The sequence below is a fragment of the Bufo gargarizans genome, chromosome 6 (genome assembly GCF_014858855.1).
Source record: "Bufo gargarizans isolate SCDJY-AF-19 chromosome 6, ASM1485885v1, whole genome shotgun sequence".
Lineage (NCBI taxonomy): Eukaryota > Metazoa > Chordata > Amphibia > Anura > Bufonidae > Bufo > Bufo gargarizans.
The window spans coordinates 260688507-260696704 of record NC_058085.1 but is presented as its reverse complement, the minus strand read 5'-3'; positions in this window follow the sequence as shown (position 1 = coordinate 260696704).

Sequence of the window (8198 nt, the reverse complement as noted above, 5' to 3'; positions counted from 1 at the left end):
ATCAGAGCAAAGCACAGATTTCCACTGGTCTAATGTCATTCCTTGTGTTCTTTAGCCCAAACAAGTCTCTTCTGCTTGTTGCCTGTCCTTAGCAGTGGTTTCCTAGCAGATATTCTACCATGAAGGCCTGATTCACACAGTCTCCTCTTAACAGTTGTTCTAGAGATGTGTCTGCTGCTAGAACTCTGTGTGGCATTGACCTGGTCTCTAATCTGAGCTGCTGTTAACCTGCGATTTCTGAGGCTGGTGACTCGGATGAACTTATCCTCCGCAGCAGAGGTGACTCTTGGTCTTCCTCTCCTGGGGCGGTCCGCATGTTAGCAAGTTTCTTTGTAGCGCTTGATGGTTTTTGTGACTGCACTTGGGGACACTTTCAAAGTTTTCCCAATTTTTCTGACTGACTGACATTCATTTCTTAAAGTAATGATGGCCACTCGTTTTTCTTTACTTAGCTGCTTTTTTCTTTCCATAATACAAATTCTAACAGTCTATTCAGTAGGACTATCAGCTGTGTATCCACCTGACTTCTCCACAACGCAACTGATGGGCCCAACCCCATTTATAAGGCAGGAAATCCCACTTATTAAACCTGACAGGGCACACCTGTGAAGTGAAAACCATTTCAGGTGACTACCTCTTGAAGCTCATCAAGAGAATGCCAAGAGTGTGCAAAGCAGTAATCAAAGCAAAAGGTGGCTACTTTGAAGAACCTAGAATATGACATATTTTCAGTTGTTTCACACTTTTTTGTTATGTATATAATTCCACATGTGTTAATTCATAGTTTTGATGCCTTCAGTGTGAATCTACAATATTCATAGTCATGAAAATAAAGAAAACTCTTTGAATGAGAAGGTGTGTCCAGACTTTTGGTGTGTACTGTATATATATATATATATATGTATATAAACTCTTTTTACATGTATATGGATTTGTTATGCGAGAGCTCCGCATTCTAACATTTAAAGGGACTGAGAATCATATGTTTTATGAAGTTTGAGGTTTTTATACAACGATTGTGTAATGAAATAGTAAAGTATATGCAAATCTACTGTGAGATAGCCATTTCTTTCCGTTTTGGAAATGCCCTTCGTCCGTCATATTTAAAGGGGTTGTCAAAGTTCAAATAAAAATTGCTAAGGCAGGGAAGGGGTTAAAATAATTAAACTAGTTTATTTTTCCAGTTCAAACCATCTACGCCTTAGCGCCACTGCTCTGATCCTCCTCAATGCTGCATCGATGGTGTCCAGTATACCGCTGCAGTCAGTCACTGGCCTCGGCAGTATAATCCATTAAAATTGCTAAGGCCAGCGATTGGCTGCAGCGGTCACGTGCGGTATACCGGCACATCACCATGCAACAAAGTAGAGAGGGCTATAGTGGAGGGGTTTAAACCAGTGCGTATAACTTATTTTGTTTTAAACGCCTTCCCTGCTTATACAATTTTTATTTTAAGTCAGACAACCCCTTAAAGGTGATGCCTTTCTGAAAAAATGCTCCAAATAGTTTTCAAAATTGCACAAAGAAAATGTTGTTTATTGTGTGTGCCAAATGTGTGATGTTTCATATAGCAGACAGTCATGTAAAGCCTGGGTGTAAATACAGAGGTGGAGGTTTAACTGGATATTACAGCGCAGGTCTTCTTCATGGAATCCGTATTGTCTGCTAGGTGATGCTTGACCACAGACCACAAGCTACCATCTCTGTATTAACAGCACAAGCTGACCAAATGGCATGTTTCAATGTGTGGCGATGGGTCAGCTGACAGAATTTAAAATGCAAAAGGCAGCGATTTGTGACGGTATGACATGAGTCACAGTATAGCCCCAGCCTAAGGCTCCATTCACACATCCGGAATGTGTTTTGCGGATCAGCAAAACACGAACAGCGGCAATGTGCGTTCTGCATTGCCGGCACTAATTGAATATGCCTATTCTTGTCCGCAATTGCGGACAAGAATAGGACATGTTCTATTTTTTTCAGGAACGGAAATGCGGACCCGGAAGTGCAGGTCCGCATTTCCGGAGCCGGGCCGCACATCGTGCACCCCCATAGAAATAAATGGGTCCGCAATTCTGTTCTGCAAAATGCGGAATGAAATTGCGGACGTGTGAATGGACCCTAAATGTGCGTGTATGCGTACGCACTGAAGTCTATATGGCTCGGCAGATCCTCCATATGGAGCTGTATGATCTCTCTGAAGCAATGCTGCTCAGTGAGAATACGACCATTATCCAACGCCACAATTTAAGAAAGTGAAGATGAGGACAAAACTCTGTTGTCTGACAAAGTGCATAGTAAAACTGTAGGACCCTGCAGTTAGCACTATAGCAGGCAGGTGGCGCAAGAGACCAAGATTGTGCAAGGAAAAGGACCAACTGGTATCTTCAAGGCTTTGTGTCATTGCACAGAAGTAGAGTCACAAATAATTGGTACAGAGTGCACAGAGGGGGGCAGTAGTGGGTGCTGCATTCACACCTAAAAGAGAAAAAAATTTAAAAAAATGCTTTCTTTTAAATAAGCAGTTTAAACATTCACATTTACTCACTGTATTTTTACATTTTTGGATTTTATTTTAGTTTGCTTTAAAACCTAATCTGTTGTTCAACCTTTCAGGTTGTGCAAAACACACACTCATCTCAACCTCTCCTGGTTTTGCCCTCATTAAGACCCTTCCGCTTTATGCGCACCAGTTCCTATTAATCTTTCTGCATGGTGATTTAGTTGTTTCTAGTTTATAAACTTCTCTTTTTTAAATTTAATAGAAATCAGTCCTGCATTGACTGCCTTCCTGCTGCGCTTGTGCTTATACTCAGCAGTATATCTGCACAAGCAGAGCTGCAGTGTAAAGCATAGAGGAGAGACTCTGATGAAAGAAGAAGTGGGTTTGAGACTCCAATAGAAAACACAGTTAAGGTTACATTGACATCTGCATATCAGATTCCAGTAATTCTGTTACAATACTGTAATTGCCATATCCAGCTTAGCTGGACACTGCTGGGGCCTGCCCAATACCCATTCACTATAAAGGGATCCAGGAGGTTTCTGCATTCATGCCAGGAACCCGACAGATCCCAGTATAGTGAATGGGCATCCAGCGGGCCAGAACATAATTCTGGAATCCCATAGGCATATGTGAACATAGCTTAAGCAGGAGTCACTGATCGTAGCTGCTCCCTTATGGACCTAAGATAAAATAAAAAGGAGCTGACACTCAGGAGACCACATATGGTGCCCACCAGATTCCAGGCCGCTCCTGTATTAGCAGCCTGTTACATAGGTCAAGTTGAATGAACGTTTATACAAACGCTTGTTCCCGATAATAGCCTTTTGTAAAGGCGTCGCTGATCGCCTCTTTAATGGGACACCTTAAACCGTCGTTTGTAGGCAGGATATTGCCCTGGACAAACTGGGATGTGCTGGTGACAATATGCCCATTGAGGGATGAACTTGCACTTTGCAATCGGGCCATGTAAACAAGCGCCGATCAACTTGTATATTGTCGATCGGCGCCCACAGTATCTGCCTATGTAATAGGACCCTGTGGCACATTGATAAATCTGCACCAGTGAATTAAAAGCGGAGTCCTGCTATGTTACTGAGCTAATGGTGGTGATAGGTTTAAAGGATTAGTGGTCAGATTAGCTAATTTGTGCTGAAACCCCTTATGACCTGCTTCTATGAAGAGACTTAGGGACTGAAGCTCTGCACTGATTGTGAGCGTGTTCACAAGCATCTAATGTTCCAGGAGGGCGCAGTGACACGAGTCCTGGCCCTGCAGGTGTGCAAGCGTATGGAACCGGACACTTGTGTCCACTCTTTCTTCACAGTTTCTGAAAGCAGTGTCTACTAAATATTCAGAGACGCAACTTGAAGCTCCTGGAACAGGATACAAAAAAGATGAGAAGGCCCATATAGCCAGCACGCTGGCACAAGGAGTGCGAAATGTTCAGTATTATGGAGCTGTAGGCATTCTGTGTGCTGACGGGTGGTGTGTACAGCATCCTATAAAAGAGGGGGTTTCCCCTAGAAATGCTCCTAAAAGAGAATGGAGGTCATTTGCCAACATTTTTATGCCAGTTTTTGGCATAAAAAGGCAAAAGGGGGGTCATTTAACAACTGTCTTCGCAACTTGGGGGTGTGAAGGACCCCTAAACTGCTGTTAGGACATCTAGAAGCAGAGCCAGAACCAGTGATAATAGACAACAAAATCAACCTGCGCTCATTTAAATAGGCTTTACACAGGTGATCAAAACAAGGAAATGAATGATCCCTCCTCAAACCCACCAGCCAGGTACTGATGATCTCCTATGTACCTGACCAGCAGCCGCAGGTGCCCTCCTGAAATCAACTGTATTGCCATCCTCAACTGAATACTTTGGTGCAGGTGGCAGTATTACGGTATGTGCTGCACTGTGGTATTTGGTTCTGCTGGCGTGGTATAGTATTCTGTACCATGAGAACAGTAGAAAAAATCCGGCAGCAGGTTCAGGATAAAATTCAATTTCTTTATTAAAAAATCCATAGGCTGACCAGACAGGCAAGGTCTATGCGTTTCAACTGTACATCTTAATCATGACCACAAGACATGCAGTCGAAACACATAGACCTCGCCTGTCTATGGATTGTATAATGAAGAAATAAATTAATTGGATTTTATCCTGAGCCTGCTGCTGGATGTTTTTTACTGTTCTGATTGATTCAGTGCACGGCGAAGGAGGATGGTGGGTGAGCTGAAATCTCTTTATACATATATATATATATATATATATATATACTCTGTACTATGGTATTGCTGGCTTTGCCTGCTTTTCTTGTCCTTCCTACTTGTGTTGAACCACCTTCTCTCAATTTGGACCCACCTACAATACGGGGTGACTTTTATTTATTTTTTTGTTTCCAGTCCGTCCCTGCTTAGAGGACTTGTCTTTGATTTTTGTATTGATGGCCTATCCTCAGAATAGCCAAAATGAAAAAAATCTGCAGCACTTGCCAATGAGGTGAAAAAGAATTCAGTTGATTTATTCAAGCAGCATAATCACAGCAACGTTTCAACTGGGGTTGGTCTTGCTCAAGCAGGTTGAATTTTTTTTCACTTCATTGGCGAGTGCTGCAGATTTTTTTATTTTGGATATTTAAGGGAACCCCTAGCCTGGATCGCTACTCGCTTGCACCATAAATTACCTTTCAACAATCGGTACATTTACTCCCAGATTGGGATTGGTGGTGCTGTTCCTTCAATATTTTCTATCCTCAGAATAGGTCAATATCTGATCGTTTGTGGTCCGTCTCCCAGCACCCGTATCAATCAGCTATTTTCCTAGACCAGTGATGTCACCATACGTTAGTCACATGGCCTAGATGCAGTTTATTTCCATTCAAGTGAATGAGCCTGGGCTGCAATTCCAAGCACAACCAGGGCCGTCTTTATTATTGATTGGACCCTGGGCAAAAATTTACTTGGGCCCCCTGGATCCCGCCTTCCCACACCTTAGCAGGCAATCACGCCCTCCACCACAACACACACACAAAAAATCCACACATCTGGTAGAGTCCAGTGAATGACTGTAAATACTTCCAGTTCTGAAGACTCCAGCGGCTCAGGATCAGTGCTCTGGGCTGGAAGTGGGCACCGCTCTGCAGGAAGGAGACCAGGGCTCGGCTCACCCTAGCGTTACAGTGCACCCCAGCACCCCACAGTATGCAGTATAGCACCCTATAGTATACAGCAACCCACAGTATGCAGTATAGCACCCTATAGTATACAGCAACCCACAGTATGCAGTATAGCACCCTATAGTATACAGCACCACACAGTATGCCGTTTAGCACCCCACACTATACAGTACCCCACAGTATATAGTAGAGCAGTATAGCAGCCCACAGTATACAGCACCTCACGGTATACAACACCTCACTGTATACAGCACCCCAAACTATACACGAAACAGCCCCCCACACTATACAGTACAGCAGTATAGCACTCCACACTAGACCGCACCCACAGTATACAGCCCCCCACACTATACAGTACAGCAGTATAGCACTCCCCCCCCCCACTATACAGGCCCCCCCCCACACTATACAGCCCACCACACAATATACAGCCCATTACACAATATATAGCCCACCACACAATATACAGCCCACCACACAGTATACAGCCCACCACACAGTATACAGCACCCCACTATACAGTAGTTTACAGTATATTAACATAACAGCCCCTGTCACCTTTTTCTGATGTAATCTTTACACAAAAAAGCTCCACAGTTAACTTCTGCAACACTCCTGATAGGACCTGTGATGACCTCATAGCCATGTGACCAGTAATTGCTAGGTTACTGGTCACATGGTAATGATGTCATTAAGGTCCTAGATCAAAACTCATTAAGGTCCTAGAATTAAGATCATTAACACAGTACGATCATGATGCCTGTGTAGCCGACAGCCTGACACCCAGGGCAGTAGCTAGCAGGGCTCAAGAGGCAGCTGCCTTGGGCCCCCCAGGAGCAACTGGGCCCAGAGCAGCTGTCCCTTTTGCCCTTTGGTAAAGACGGCCCTGAGCACAACCACTATACAATGTGCAGCGCTGTGCTTGGTGAGCTGTGAGGGGGCTGCATCACTCTTCAAACAGCTGATCGTGGGTGTGCTGGAAGTCAGACCCCCACCGATCTGATATTGATGACCTATCCCGAGGATAGGCCATCAGTATAAACATCCCAAACAACCCCTTCAACATGTTACAATTTGAAGCTTGTATAGAGCCACAATATGCTCATATGCGTGATTTTTATCTACAGAAAGCACTAACTGCGAAATACTGCAAAACTGTACTAGAGATGAGTGAATTGATTATAAACAAATGGATTTGTTAAAAATTTCACAAAAATTTGTCCCCAAACAAATCCGAAGATGTGTGTATTTATGGACGAATCTCATAAAAATGACACCCAGCAGAGAATATTTACCGGTAAATCCAAGTGGGAAGAAGATGGAGGATTACATGACACTGGGAGAAAGTGGGGGAGGGCTTGCCCAAATGGGTTAAAAGGAGCACCTCTTATGGGCATGTCTTTCACGACCCACTGGGTCAGTGTTTTTCGTTGCAGTTGCAGTGTTTTCATTGGTCACGTGGCCTCGGCACAACCCAGCCCAATAGAAATGCTTGGTATCACACTCAACCCCATTTACAACTGCTATACAATGTATGGCACTGTGCTTGGTAAGCAGACATGAGTGCCTATGCCTTCTCAAACAGCTGGTCGGTGGGGGTCCCGGGTTTGAGACCCCCACAAATCAGATACTGATGACCTATTCAGAGGACAGGTCATCAGTATTATAATCTCGAGAAACCCTTTTAACACTTGTGTGTAAAAATATGAGCAGGCATTCTGCCCCCGTTAACGCATAATTTTTGGATGCTTGTGCAGAACGTCTCATGACATTAACATGTGTGTATAAACAGGGGTAGACGTCTTTCCCCATTACATAGTTAATACAGTTGAAAAAAGACAAACGTCCATCAAGTTTAACCAAGAGATGGGTGGGGGCGCAAATCCCAGAAAGGAAGTGAGACTGAGATTTCTACACATTTTCATAAGCATTCATGTTATTTACTTTTAATTTACTAAAACCATTTTAATACTGTCCACTGGGATCACGTCTGGAGGTAGTCTATTTTGGACACTTGGTCCCAACAAGCCACTGTTTTTCCCATAACATGGTATGTGTTTAACCCCTTCTCAATATATGACGTACTATTACATCATAGAATTCAGTGTGTTCCCGCATCTTGACGTAATAGTACGCCATGATGATCAGGCGGGCACCGGAGCGTTGCGCGCCAGATCACTGCAGGGGCCCTGCAGTCCGTGATAGCCGCGCCCCTGCTGTATCCACCAGCATCACTGTAAATGCCGATGCCGGCGGATTAACCCCTTCTATGTTGCTGTCCGCAAGGGGTTTGTGGCAGGTGAGGGAGAGGGGACCCGATAGGTGATAAGGCAGCCCGATGCTGTGCAGAGGTTGCCCAATGCTTTGCACGACATCGGGACCTGCTTTCTACGGGGGCTGAGAAGATCCAGCCCCAGGCTGGGTCTCCTAGGCAACCTGATAGTGTATTACTCTGTGTAATACACTAACAGGCAATGCATTAAAATACGGATGTATTGTAATGCATTGCAGAGGGGATCAGA